Source organism: Falco peregrinus, chromosome 7, assembly GCF_023634155.1.
Source record: "Falco peregrinus isolate bFalPer1 chromosome 7, bFalPer1.pri, whole genome shotgun sequence".
Classification (NCBI taxonomy): domain Eukaryota; kingdom Metazoa; phylum Chordata; class Aves; order Falconiformes; family Falconidae; genus Falco; species Falco peregrinus.
In genome coordinates this window covers 13,989,822-14,005,140 of record NC_073727.1, presented here as the reverse complement: position 1 = coordinate 14,005,140, position 15,319 = coordinate 13,989,822, and the positions used below count along the sequence as shown (strand labels likewise).

Here is a 15,319-nt window from a genome sequence, read left to right as displayed (position 1 = left end):
TGGATAAGTTTGGTTGTTTTTCTTTCCTGATACATATGCTGGTTTGCTAAGAATTGAACTGAAGTCAGGGTATAACCTTTCCATGCAGAATTTGGATGGTAAATTATAGTCTGTGCCAAACTGAAAAAGATTAGCATTTGAAGCTGAAGGTGCATGTGTTATTCACTAAAATTGCCTAGACTCTTCGTATATGAAGTACTTAAAAGGATAATAAATGTATGACAGATTACGTGAAGACAGACGTTTTCTTTTTCAAATGTTAGATGCTTTTAGAGAAGATAATTGAGTTTTTAAAAGAAGCCTTTCATTTTCACAGGCAACTGTAGGAGAATTTTTTTGGAGGGGAGGTGAGGAGTGGAATAATGCCAGCTGCTTTGGGTTTTGCTCATTTTATTGGTTTGTCTCTTCTTCATCCTGTCTGAGGGCAGGAAAAGAGCTTGTTGCCTTGGTGGCAGCTGCAAACTGTCCTTGGCTGTCAGGCAACATGCGGCTGCTTCTTGCCTGTGTGAGGGATAACCAAAATACCAACAGGAGGATTATTACTGCATGCCGCCTGGATGTGTTGGATGCCACATATTCAGACTGTATCATCCCTGCTAAAGCAGATCAGTCCCCTTATGTGCCCTCCTCCTCCTGGGCTCCACTAATACACAGGATTTACTGACATTTTACACCACTCCTCATACTTTGACTTTTGCATGCTTTGACACATGTGTCTTTTCCGTTTGAAGTATGACCAAGTGCTATCAACTTAATTTTGAGTAGTTAAAGTTGTGCAGGAAATATAACCAAAAAGATATCTTCTTTTATTTGCCTCAAGTCTTCTAAACATTGCAAAATAGTGTTATGTAGTGGTAGTGGGTTTGTTTTGTGTAGTAGTAGCGATTGGGCCTTTGCTGTCAGAAGTGCAGCAACAGAAGCTGGCATTATGTTTTCGAATGTGTTAATTAGTTGTACAGATAATTAGGTGAGCTAAGCACTATATGACTTCGAAATACTTGCATACAGAAGGGAATGTATGGAAGCTTCCTGTGGAGTAGGGTTAGTTATAAATTAATCATATCAGTATGATGTGATGCTGATGCTTGGTACCTTATAAGATCTGCTGGTAGTTTTTTGATTGTTTTTTTTTTTGGCTTCTACCTAAACTTTTTGCTTGTTGACAGTGTGAGACTGAAGAAAGATCAGAGCTTGGTGGTACTTAGTGCCAGCTGGGACCTGGGCATTTTCTGCAAGCTCATCACTTAATGAGTTAAGTAGCAGTTTGAGATGGTCTGTCCCAAAAGGTACATTTCTTGGTGCTGACTTCTGCTTGCTTTGTTTTGCATTGAAAGAAGGAGAACAGGTGGACCTCTAAAGGGAACGCCATAGAGCCTCCCAAAATATCCTGAGATACTAGTGTGACAGTGTGACAGTGTTGGATGGAGAGCAGGAGGTGTTGTAAATGCTGGGAGGGAAGTCATGGGGTAGGATGTCCAAAGCGGTCCTGAAACCAGAGCTCAAGGGTAATGAAGCTTGCAGTGACTGTATAGTTGAAAACAAGTAAGTAAAAACACACACACACAAAAGTACAAGCAATTACAGTACCCACTTTTGAAGGTACTTTCTATTAATTCACTTTTTAATACTAGCCCTCTTTTAAGATTTTATGCCTGTATTGCAGTGCTGGATTTTGGAGTGTGTGAATTTCTAATTTTTTTAACAAAAACTGGTTTGAAATTGCTGTTTGAAACTGTGTGTGTATACACTTTTAGTGGGGGTGAAATATTTGAATTAGGAGTTCTTGTCCCTTACATAGTTGTAGCCATTTTTCTCCCTCTTCCTGTATGGGCGATTCAAAATAAACAACTTTATACATTCCTGAAAAGAATTAGCAGTGGAAATCTAGCAGACATTTGTTGTTTTCTTTGAGAGTGGCTTTTCCTTCCTAGAGTTCATCACAGTTTAAAATACGCATACAGATGTTCGTCTCCAGTATGGGTTAGAGCAGTGCAGTAACACTGTTAGACTGAACGTGTGAGGTTTGTGGAGATGTTAAGGTATGTGGGATGTGGAAGGCTTTTTGGTTTTAGGTTCAGATTTTTTTTGTTTGTTTGTATTTTGTTGTTTGTTTATTTTGAGTAGCTCTGTTCACTCTCCAACCAGTTGTGTTGATAAGCCGGAAGTGATGATTTGCTGTTCTTCCTTCTGCTCATTTTGAAGTTTGTGTATTTTTTTTGTCTGTGTGTAGCTGAGAAGGTTTTTAAGAAGTGAAGTTCCTTGTTTTATGTGATTTATTGCTATCTTAGTTTTGTGACTAGCTATACTGTGAGTAATACGGCTTTTCGTGGTAGTAAAACCAGTTCGATCATAAGCTCAAGGCAGTAACTTGAATGAGGGAGGAGCAGCAGATAGATTAATTAGTAGCTTTCATCAGTTAAGGTAGAAAGGTTTGCTGGTAGGTTTTGGGGGTATTGTGGTGAGCAAGCTGGTCACTTTTACAAGCACGTTTGGGATATGCACCACTTCAACTGTCCGCTCAGCAAAGGATGTGTCTGTGATAGAGCTGGTTTAGAGACTTTTTGCCTGCTCAGGTGTGTGCGCCTGCTCCTGCTTTGCTTTAGCGCTGAGCCTGGATCCTTTTCAGGTTAACATGAACTTTGCTCGCTGTGACATTTTTCTTCCTCCCCCTAAATAAAAAAGCCTGCAACACTGGGTGTGTTCAAACAAGTATGTCCTTGGAAGCGGTAAGCTTGCTTTGTTTTCCATATGTTCTTAACATCAGATATTGTAAACAGACTTTGTGTTTTGGAGTAATGAACATGAACAGCAGCACAAATTAAAAGTTGTGATTGTAATATAATTTTTAGTTTTGATTTAATATATAAGTGTAAATTCTTGGCCTTAGAGGTGTTTGTGTAATAAAATTACTTTGGTATGATTTAGCTTATCTGCCTTAGCTTATCTTCTGCAGTGTACAGCGAAGCTTAGGAACTGCAGACACCTATGGTGCTTGCATGAAGAATTTCTTTTTAAAAGGGTGATTTGTTTTTAGGGGTTATGTCCTTGTTCAGCTTCCTGGTCTATGTGTTTGTCCATTTAAAAAGAACAAACCCCAACCCCCTTTGCTTCACGCTTAAGCCTCCCTGAATGAAAACGTCATAGTATTGGCATAGCTGACCTGCCTTCTTAAGGCTGGGTCTTTGCTGCCTTCTTCCTGCATTCTTGCTGGTGGGATGCTATTAAGGACCGAGTGTGCTGTGAACTGGTGGGAGAAGTTTTAGCTGAAAACTCCTTCAAGCATAGCCTCTGCCACAGTTCCTTTTCAAAAACAGAGAATTGACCTCTCCCAGAACTTTAAACAGGAATCATGGAGTTGGGAAGGTTCATGAGCAAGACAGTGTTACTCTTTCCTGAGTTGTTCTTAATTCTAACCTGGGCAAGGCACAATTAAATAGTGTAGTAACATTAATTAAAAAAAAGCAGATTAACTGTAAGCTTTTAAACAATGTGTATAGGATAAGTATTGTGCATCTAAGTTGAAGTAATCGGGGTGTCTTTATGGAATGGAATAAAACACGTATCTGTTTCCCGAATTTTGAGGTTTGCTCTTCTTCAAGGTGTTCTGTCCAAATTGTTTGCATGCAAATAAGGCTTGGGGAAATTAGCTATGCAGTACTTCATCGGTCCTATCAGTCAAATGGTATTTCGATTTATATGGCTTTTTCATTTGCTTTTTTTCTTTTGAGGAAACTGTCGTCGTAGTGAGTAGTGTAGGGAGGTGAGACCGAGGGGCTTGGAGGTGGTGTTGACTTCCCAGGGAGAGGTATGCAGCCCTGTCAGTAAGGAGGAGATGCTTGTGTTGAAGCTGACAGTTCTTGTTTTTCAGAAACAAAGTTAACGTGCAAGATTGAAAGCTGTATTAAGTAATTTTGCTTTCAGTGCTGAGTATAAGACAGAAACCATGGGTGTAAGGTGGCTTTTTGCCTCCTGGCGGGGAGTGAAGCTGATCATTCAAGCTGGGGCTCTTAAGACGTGTTGATGATGTGATGGCACCATCCATTGTTTCTGCTGATTTTTTTCTTCTGGCTCATGAAGAAGGTAGTGCCACTGAACAGTGTGTTGTCAGGGGGTGCCGTGTGGGTTTGCCTGAGCTGCTCCCACCAATCCCATCCATCGGCATGTGTCTGGGGTTTGCGGAAATGGCGATAATGATTCCTGTGCTTGTGGGGTGAGAGACAGGTCTCTACTAGCCGACTGTTTTGGCTTGAATGAACAAAGAAACAGGTTTCTTCCAACTGGAATGTCAGGATAAATGGCTTGCCTGAGCCTTGCTTATGATGGGGGAACCATTGTTTCTAAAAATGATACTAAATAAACCAGTGGAAGACATAAGCAGATAAAGTCAGTGGCACTGATGTATAGATATATATTCATATAAGAGTTTTTGCTGGGATTCAGTTCTCAACATGGGTTATTCTTATTTCTGTGACTTTTGCAGTTGAATCAGTGGATTGACTACTTGGGTTTGTATCAGTTGGGCCTTGACCCCTCTGTACTCTGACTATCTGACATGAAGAGGGGAAAAGCTGAGCCTTGAGGTTGGTTTGAGTTTGAAGATGATCTTGGACTTTGCACCGTAGAGACCCTGTTGCTGACAGCAATGAGCACAGCCACTTGTGGGCATCTGTGTGCCAGCTTGTCTTTTCTTATTGTCACTATGTCCACACTGAGATTTCGTTGCCTTATCGGTGTTGCCTGGGGCTGTGTGAATTATTTCCTATTCCAAGGCAGTATAGGTATGCTGATTAGAAAGATACGGCATGAGAAAGTTATATAGCTATAGAGTTACTTATCTTGGTGGACTATTAGATCCAAAAATACCACCTGTAAAGAAGGTTTCAGTTTACATTTGAAAACTGTTGTTTCACTGTAAGAATGACAATCTGTAGCGTTGTGAATTCTTTTGTGGCCAGATGTGAACACAGAATGAAGAAAACAGTGGTGCTTCTTTTAATATTTAGCATTTGAAACATATTTTCTGTATCTTAAAATACTGTGTTGCCAAGTGCATGGGAGAAATGGAAAGAGCTCATAATTTTTGCCACAGTGGCAGTACTGGTATGGAAGGGGATTGGAGTTACTGTTCTTGAGGACAGCAGGATAAAACATGATTAATGACTTGGGTGAAACCTGCTTAACATGCTGATTATTCTCTCTGATTCAAATTATCCAAGTTTCTTGATTGTACATGTGTCTTTTGCTTTTTTAAATGGCGTGTCAGCTTGTGATGTTTCTGTGTTGGAACAGCACACTCCTGGATACTCACACTGCTGCTCAGTTTGGGTGTTTGCTGCACAAGCTATCCTGGAAGGGGCAACAGGTATATACAAGTAGTTATTCCTTTAACCACATGAAACAGTCTGCTCTTTAGTCCTTCCTTATTTAGTTTTTACACTTGATTTGTGCATAGTTTTATAACTTCCTTTCTGAGCACTGGAGAAAGGTAACCATTGTCTGGCTGGAAGCTTGTAAACGGGGTGTGTTCCATCAGATGGGTGAACTCCACAAAGTATTGCCAGTGTCTTGGGCAGCAATACCTGACTGCAGAGGTGCAGAAAACCTACTTTTAAGTTTAGACCTTCACTGTATATACAAGTCTAAAATACAGCCATAAATATGTACTCTGTAATTAGCATATGTAATAATACCCCAAAGGTCAGTTATCTGGATACTGTAATATGTAGTATTTATTGCATACTAGGAGGCTCTGGACGTGTGTTCCAGTGCTACATTTTTAGTAGTTTGCCATATGTCTAATAAATCAACATGCGTGTACACCCAACACAGTTACTACTAAATCTGTTCTTTTGCCTTATTTTTATGAGGTTGAATGAAGTAATCTACTTGTGAACTTGAAAATTAAACTAGTGTGGGGCTTACTCATCTGGCCTGTGATCTTGTAACATTTGTGCCACTTGAGAATTTTTCTTTTTGGATGGGTCATCATTTTGGAGGGGGGAAATTAGCTGTCCTGTACTGTAGTGTTTTCAGTATTAAATTTATTTTTAAATGTATGTTTTCCTTCCTTGAACTTTGGGTTCTATCTAATACGGTGAGCTGGTCTCAAAGTTAGATGTGTTAAGTGGTTTCTAGGCTTATTGAGCTTTCTGGATACTTTTCACTTCCTAAAAATATAATTTTTGTGTATGCATGTGAGCTCATTAGCTTTGGACTTGGTATAATAAGATTTCAAACTGTTAGAAACTGATGAAGATGGTCAGTTGCCCTGTCACCTACCTGCTTACAGAACAGGAGCAGAAAGCAAGATGCATTTTCAGTTAACGATAACTTGTGAATCTTTGGTAAAACTGAATCTTAAAATCTTAGTGAAGATCAAAAGAGGTTTAGAGACTTAGATTTTTAGCCCTTATTTGGCACATTTCTTAGTCATTTGATTTAGCGTCTTAGGCAAGTGTTGTGATGGGATGTAGATGTGGCAATGTTTTAACTCACTGTAACCTTTGTGCAGAGGTGGCCATGAGTGAGGCACTGGAGGTTTTAAAGGGAATAGAGATGGGTGCCCTGGAAAAGGCATGTAGGGAAGAAGGAAGCAGAGTATGACAGCAAACATGAGAAGCCAGAATGATGGGAAGAAGGAATAAGGGATGTTCTGAGTTAAACATCAGAGTGGAACTGTAGTGGTTAACAGGTCATGGATTTCTCTGGACCAGTAGTAGAGGCATTTAACTGGGAGAAATGTGTCTTTCTGACTTCTGTGTGGGGAAAACCTGATAAAACACAGTGCTGCAGGAGCTGGATCTGTCTTGTGCTCTGCTACTTGTGATTCTTGGTTTCATTGATCTAAAGCACTATTTTGTACTGGTGGTTGATAGGACATTAACTGCTAGTCTGTAAAACAATTACAAGAAAGATAATTAAATTTTCATATGTATAAGCAAGTAGAATAGAAAAGAAATGCAATTAACATTTTAAGATGTTCTTATCTGCCTGTGAATGTAGCAGCATGATAAAATATTATTTAGATATTATTTTTAGAAGTATTTTAAGACTAACCTCTTTTCTTAATTAAATGGTTGGGAAACATTGATGTAAACATCTGTGCTTCCTTTAGCTACCCCTGTTGACATAGAATGCTTTGCTCCACTCTTGGTAGGCCTGGTGATTTGACTGCTGTCCTTTTCTGCATCTGGGCTTTGGTGCTTCTTGAAAACAGATGGAAGGAGTCTTTTTAACATCAGCAAAAGCTTCTTAGGATGCCAAGACATTCAGTGTTTTTAGGTCCCTTGTATTTTTGAAATATTAACAAGACCTCAGATCAGAATCTGTTTTGACACTTGTTTGGCATAAGCTTTACAGGTATCCGGTTCTCCACAATAAAAAGCAATTATAGATATGTATGTATAATTTTGTTTACATATATTAAAATCTGTATAAAAATCTGGAATTCCAAGCCTGCTTCTACATTCCCTCTTTAGAGGTGAGTTTTCCTTATTTAGGAAAGTCTGATTGTTTGCCTGTTCTTCACCTTCAAATATTACATTTATTCAGTGGCTCAAGTTTTAGTCTGTAAGTCTGAAGTGACTCAGTATTTTTTTTTTTTTTTTTTTTTACGCTTCCCAGGGATCCTGCTTATTCCATGTGTTATGTATTGTGATAAAGTGATACCTTGCCTGACTGATTATGCCTTTCTTCCTTACAGGGAGGCAGTATGATAGTATGATTATATGATCTACATTTAGCATAATTATAACACATGGAAAAATATTGGTAACTTGTTAAACTTCATGCTGGGTAATGTGATGTGGGTGTGATTTAATAGAAGGAAACACTGGGGTTCTGTCTGCAAACGGGAGAAGTGTGAGCCTGGCTTGAGTCACTTCTGCAGCTAATTATATTTTAATCTTGAGGGGAAAAGGTTAGAAATTGTGATCTGAATCTGAAGCAGGCACAAATATTAATAATTCAATCATATGAAAATACTTACCCAACCATTTATGAAACTCTGCTATGCACAGGGAGTCTGCAGATATTTTCTGGCATCGCTTGATGGCTAAGAAGTTTATCTACCAGGGGCTCTGCATCCTTGCTTTCTGTACTCTCATGTTTGAAGCATGCAAAGACTTTAGATGTAAAATGGATAGCTCTGTGTAAAACTTATAAGAAACATTTAGGCAAATTTCCAAAGCCATGCTCAGTTGATAATGGCCTTTGAGTGAGTGTTGTGCTGTGTTGAGGAACTACAGCAGTAGTTGCTCCCATAGCAGTATGTGCCTGTAGTTTATGTGAAAATTGCTGGGGACTCATGTCAGCTGGAAACTTTTTTTAAATTTAGTCTTGAACAGAAATGCCCCTGAATGGGGTGTACAGAAGTCAGAATATGAAGCAACTTCAGTTTTGGAAGAGGAAAAGATGAGGAGTGATGCTACCCTACTGTTGGTTCAGCCTGATTGTGGATCAGCACTTAAAAAATAAACCCAGTGATTTACTGTTAAATAGTACCTACACTGGCCATAAATTAGGCCAAACCCCCCACAACTGGTGACATATGTTAAACTGCCCAGGAGGTAATTTGTCTTGCAAAACAAAGGTTATCAAGTTTGTCCATTTGTCAGATGGCAACTACTTTCATCTTTAAAGTGATTTGTTTCTGGTTTTAAGAATAACTTTCAATCCTCTTGGGTGTCAGGGGCATCTCGTGACCTCTCCCAGCTCAGATTTTTTGTCGGGAGGTGGAACCTGCTCTGACCTCCTGAATGTTCCAGAGAAAGAGCTCAGGAGCTTCTCAGCTATTTTGGTACATAAAATAGCTTTGATCTGTCTCTTTAGCTCATGGCAAAGGAATGGGGCAGATAGCAAATTATTCATTTTTATATTTCTCTCTTTGCCTTTATTAAATATTTTGCCTCTATGGGTGCCTGCATTCAGGGTGAGGAAACGTTTCCTATTCAAGGAGGAGACACTGGCAAAATGAAAGGACGTGGGAAATCTCAGATTTAAGAGGCTGGAGCTGTTAAAGCTGCCCTGTACCTGCCTGTGTTGCTGTAACTTAAGACTGTAAATGTGAGAGGTAATGGCTGCTTAAATAGTTGGCTATGTGAAGATTTTTGTTTTCCAGGAGCCGTGATGTTTCAACGCACTTAATCAACCATAATCTGTCAATCTCATTTGTATGTAGCTGTACAGATTTTTATGCGTTTATATACAGTCACACACATATGTATGTGTTATTTTTCAGTGATGGGGTTTTGCAGGCTGTGAGGGGAAAAGATAAACTTGTATAAACAAAACTATTGCCCGTAGATGTATCACAAGCTTCCAGTTCCTCCCTCTCCCCTGAAATAAATGACAAGTTCAATTCTGACTTATTTTCTGCCCAGTAAAACATGAATAATAAACTTCATTTACCAGTCCATGGGTATGTTATTGCTGCTCTGATGGGGAAGAAAAGAGATGAGATAATTCTATATGAAGGCTCAGACATTTACCTTTGTGTATTCATCTCAGCCTCTTCAGAGATCAAGACCATTTTCTGCTGCTTGAGATCTTGGTTTAAAATGTACTCAGCCAATAACAGAAACACAGATTGCTTTGGTATAAGCTGATGTTTCATAGTTTACAGTGGAAATAATGTTAAAAGTCTAATGATAATTGTTTTGGGTATGACTTAAATAGAAGGAGGTGGGCAGCTAAAGTCTTAATATTTTTATGTTTGAAGAATCTAGCTAAGGATTTAGGTTTACTGGATAATGAACTTCTCTGTGCCCTGTAATTCAGGAATAGACTTCATGTATACAATCATCTATTCCTAGTGTCCTTTTAGATGATCTGACCTGCTTTATCTCCAGCGCCTTGCTGATTTTAATGCTCTTTGCTTCTGGCAAGGGAAGCGGGGAGGATCCTGCTGTCCCCACTGGAGTGATGTGTAGGCAAGCAGCTGGTGGTGGGAAGGCTGCTTGCTTGCTTAAAAAGTAGGTCAGAACTGCCTGCTTATGTGTTTAATAGGCATCATGAGGCTATAGATTAATTTAATGTGTTAGATTTTTTTTGTCTGTGTATAGAGAAGAAGTCTTGTTTCACATGTTGCTGTACCTAAATGGTTTTGAGATGTTACATATAAATTTCCCGGAGGAATCGTTAAATTGTGACAGGTGCAATTAAAACAGTAGCCCCTTAAGATCACCCCAGTCTTTTTTTACCTGTTGAGTTAGATTTGTATGCATTTTTGCATATTAACCTGTAATGATTTTGGCAAATTTTGTGTTGTGAAATATGTGTTTAGTTGAGATTATGAAAACTTCAAACGTATATGACTAGTGCTGTTGTCTGCAACAGAAAGAGTGGGTGGTTACTTCCCAGTTGAGAGTGTTTTATGCCAAGAGACAGTCTGTATTGACCTTCTACTGCCAAGTCATAAATGCATAGAATCTGTGTTGCTAATGGGAACACTGACAAGCCTTGAACTGCAGTAGACTGGCATAATAAAAATATTAAAACAGCTGTGGTTAATGTCAGGTTTTCATTTAGTTTTTGCTGGCTGACAGCTGGTGGTGGCCTCATCTCAGAACAAGCTGAAGTGTCCTGGATGTTTGTTGTTGGTATTGTCACAGCACAGACTCTCTGACAGTTTGGATATGTGAGGCTGACTTAAAAAACAATACCTAAGAAAAACGCCTTACTTGCTGTCAAGCCAGTAAATAGGAGTCTTGGGCATGTTCATGTTGGTTATAGCGGTACCTGGGAGATGAGACCTGGGGGCAGTGTCATTTTCCATCTGCTGAAATTCAAGCTAGCTGTTTGGGCAGAGATGTAAGAATTGCAGATTCTTATTAACATTTAACATTAATTGCGGACTCTTATTAATGTTATTAACGGGGCATGCATTAATGTTTGCATTGATTAGTGGAAATTTTCAGAGATTCAAACCGATCTGTATTTTGCTTGGAAATTTGTAAAATCTTAACGCATCCAAAAGTTCAGAGAGTTGTAATGATGATGCTGAAGGTGGAATTGCCGGTGGTGGTGATGGATGCATATGTCAGAGTATCCTGATGCGTGCTTTTGAAAATGAATCTTAGAGCAGCTTCCTACTGTTAGCAGGCTGATGTGAAATACAGGTTTACAATGTAGTGGAACATATGTGGTTGTGGAGACCAGAGATTCCTGAATTTGCTTTAACTTGGTTTGGTTTTAATGTGTTTTTTAATGCCCTGAAGAAGGATAATTAATGCTGCAGTTCCTCTTTTAACAAGAAGGAAAAAATCCCCACCCACCCAATAGTGCTTGCTTTACAAGGATGTTCTAAAGGGTAGTAGGTTAAATATGGGAAAAGCAGTTGCTGGCTTATCCATGCCTCCTCCTGTAGTTTTCTGTCAAAATTTGTCAAGATTTATCTAACCCCTTCTTCTGTATTTTTTTGTCAAAATTAGATTTATCACTAGTTGCTGTAGCAGTAGACTCTTCTGTGGTTATTTTTCCTCTGCTTGTTGCAGAACAGCTTCACGTCATGCTATGGTCACAGCGTGCTTTCTGATACATGAAGTAAAATGTTGCTGTTGACTGATTTAAACACGGCTGGTATCAGTCCGTTACTCATGTCTGTTCACTGTAAATCTGATTGATTTGCACTCTCTGCTCCTGGTTTTATCCCGTAGTCACCTTGATCTTTTCTTTGCATCCTCTTTCCTTTTGTATGCCTTAGGTTAGGAAAATTTCTCTTAACTGTGAAGTGTTCAGCTTTAATATCTTAGCTGTATTAGGAAGGTCTGGTGGTACCAGTCTGTCCTAGTGTCCAGTTACTCTTCCTGGTTTCTGCTGATGAAATTCTTCATCAATAAATCTTCAGCCTTTGAATATGACTGCAAGATTTTCTTCACATAATGTTTGCTCATGGAATTATTTCAGATCTTATTTTTATAAGTCTAATTCCACTGTACTTTCTGTTAAAATTTGCTATTGCTAGTCTTGAGTTAGACTTTTTGAGTATTTCCTTACTATCACCACTTCAAGTACTGACTGAAGCCTGGCAAAGAAGTCGCTCAAGCATTCCTTGTTTCCTTTTTGGGTATTTGCTCTTTTGTGGTGGTCACTGCTTTTGTCTCGGATAATTTCCTGTTTGTAAGCTATCAATTATTTGCTGCCTTTTACATTACTGCTGGACTGAAAAGTGTATTGTCTGTTTACTTCAAATTATTGATACAGGTGATGCTTACCTTACAATGTGTTCTAGCATTTGGAAGTGGTGTGTGTGGGTTTTTTTTTTTTGTTGTTTTGTTTTTCTTCTAATAAATTAAAAAAAAAAAAACCAAAAAACAAAACACACACACCCCCCCCCCAGAAGAGGGAGGTGTTACGTTTTTGACCCAACTGCCTGTGTATGTCTTCCCCATTTCCCTTTTGCATCTCTGTGGTTTTCCCAATGTTATTGAAGCAGCTGCTTCTGAAGCCTTGTGTGAAATACAGACCTGGGGGAGGAGCCTGGAGCTGACTCCGCACCAGAAAGCATTATGATTGAGAAATAAATTAAATGGGGAAGCAATAATTCCTGGGGCAGCTGGAAGCTTTTGGAGGCTGTATAAATTGCATAGTGAAAGATAAAGAGTTTTAAAAACCCAGGGATATAACTGCTCTAGGCAAGTTTTCAAGCACCGTTGTTTTTCAACTGAGCAGAATGGCCTTATCAGTAATGCAGTCAGAAAGGTGTTTTGGAGGTGGCAAATTTTTCAACCGTAGTCAAATTTAATTCCTTATGGTTTATCAGACTTGGAAGTAATTAGCCAAAAAAACCAACCATAAGACTGACAGAGTCTTTGAAATACCTACTGAAATGGGAGATAGACATGATGCCCTGTTATTGTGGAGGTTTGGGGTTTTTGGTTGGTGTTTGGGGGTTTTTTTTGTTTTGTTTTGGTTTGGTTTTTTTTTTACTTGGAAGATGGGATCTCAGCAGCGCTAAGATCTGCAGGGCAGAAGTCCCTGAGGATGAAGACTAGTTAACAGCAGGAACTACTCACCTGTTTTCTGAAAAGCCTCTTTGCTTAATGTAGATAAGTGGGAGGAAAATTTGTGCTGTCTGTAGTCTTGTTTGTTCTACTTGCTCTGCTCCTTTTGGGAAATAGGAAGGTACTTTGGACTGTTTGACTTGAGGTTTGTAGTGTGTTTGAAAGCATCAGTAGATTACCAAACCTGCTGAATTTTCCAGCTGGACAGCTGCACTAAGGAACCTGGGGTTTAATGTTCCAGAAAGCGCTAGATAGGTCCTGGTGAAATGTTTCTTGTATTTTTGGTGTTTCATCAATGCATGGGTTTTGTTGCCTTAAAGCTCATGTTTAAGAGTTCACATGATGTTAGTAAGCGTACATGTATTCATTGCCAATCTTGTTTTCAAATATTACATACTTATTGCAGCTACAGCTGCAGTAACTAGTGGACTTGTGAACCAGTGGCTGCTGCTGGTGGATGCAAGAATTGTTCTGAAGTTGATCACAAAAAGTACTTATGCCAGGTACTTATGGGTGTTTGCATTGCTCAAGACATTGTAATGCTGCAGTGGTAGGAAAGCAGACAGCTTTGAGGGTCTTGCTAAGCTCATGCAGGTGCATGAGATTCAATGAATGTAACACACTTGGGTTTTCAGAAAGTTTTTGATGAAGTTCTCCATCAAGTTACTGCAAGAATGAAGTTGCTATGAGACTAAACGGAAAAATATTTTATGGTTTCGAAGATGCTTAAAGAATAAGAAGCTAAGGACTTAGCAGTGACTTGTCAGGGTAGAGGAGAGCTGGTGATGGGATGCCCCAGGAGCTGGTTGTGACCCTGGCTTTGTTCAGCATCTCCAGTCATCTGGAGAGGGGATTTAACAGCAGATGCTCCCATTTTGTGAGTGCTCTTAAATTCTTAGATAGTTCAATGTCATGCTGATGGCAGTGAGCTAAGCAAGGTAAGTAAATGCCAAGTAGTGTGTGTAAGAAAACTTAATCCTTATGCCTACATGGAACTGCCTGTTGCGAGCTGAGCATCAGCACATGAATATCTGGTATTGTCTCTTTCAGTTCTCCAAACTCCTCAGCTCCAGGTGCAGTAGCACCCCCAAACACTGGCAGGATGGCAGGTGTCCTCAGATCCACTGAGACCAGGATGGGGACAGGTGGCTAGAGATGGTCAGGGGGTAGAACAGCTGCCTGGTGAGATGGGGTGCTGACAAGGCTGGGACTCCTCATTTGAGAGGATAAAGCCAAGGGGAGACACAATCACAGTTTACACAGCTGTGGAGGTAGTGATAAAATAAATGCAGTGGTGGGGAGCACACACTGGGATTAATAAGGTGTCATCTGCTTTAGATGATAGAGGGGAGCTTCTTCACAGAGCAGAGAGCGATTATCTTGTGTCTATCCGCAAGGAGACTGTGGAGGCAGAGGGGACCGTGGATGCAGAAAGGGATTAGACAGCTTCATCCGCAGACCTGAAGGGAAGAGTGGAGGGGGTGTATCTCCCTGATAGGAAACCCTTACGGGTGCTCTGGGAATCTGGAGAATCTGGGTTGCAGGGTAGCTCTCTAGAGAGTGTCTGGGATTGCAGCTGCTCAGAGCTGTGTTCTGCACTAGATGGACCATTGATCTGACTTAATGGGTTTCTTCTTGTGCAAAGTGACTATTTCCTTCTTTCAGAGTGTCTGTTCTCCGGTGGAATCTCTATTAAGGAGCTGATGCAGTAGAGTGACTGCTGCACACATGGTCTCTTCTGTCAAAAGCTGATGCTTTCTTGTTTATAGGCTTTTTAGTCTTGATTGGTACATTCAATTCCAATGTTAACACCTTATTTTAGAAAGACTGGAAGGTGGGAGACAATGATCAGAAAAATGTCTTTGTTACTTTTCCTCCTACACCTTTGCCCTCACTTTTCCCACTCTTGTTTCTTGTATCTCACTTTCTTTTCCACTGGTCTTTCAGCAGTACTTTTGCGTCTTTTGCTAAACAACCTTTGGAGCTTTCAGAGGCAGAGATGATCACCTAATACAGTTTTACGTATGAAAATATTTAGTGCCCTACCCTATAGGTCTGTCATTGAAGTAATGTTTTTGGATTTAAAAATATTTTCAAATGTGAGCTGTTAATTACAAGTTGTAATATGGGACTTCTGGGCTCTAAAGCGATTTTTCTTAGGGTTGGAGTAGATGGCTAAAATACTGCTCCTGTTTCTGAATTTTCTCAGCGCATCAGCTTACCTGTTTACTAACACAATTGTATGGAAGGGTCAAGTTTATTAAGGCCTTTAGTATGTTTGGTTGTAGGATGCCATGATTTTTGAGTATAGTACGTCA

The 15,319-nt window shown here is 39.7% G+C and overlaps 1 protein-coding gene across 1 annotated transcript in view; it reads left to right on the top strand.

The window, feature by feature from the left end:
- The window catches only part of CD2AP (CD2 associated protein), an 89,624-nt gene that overhangs the window by 26,415 nt on the left and 47,890 nt on the right, over window positions 1-15,319 (top strand). The gene's annotated exons all lie outside the window — the stretch shown is intronic.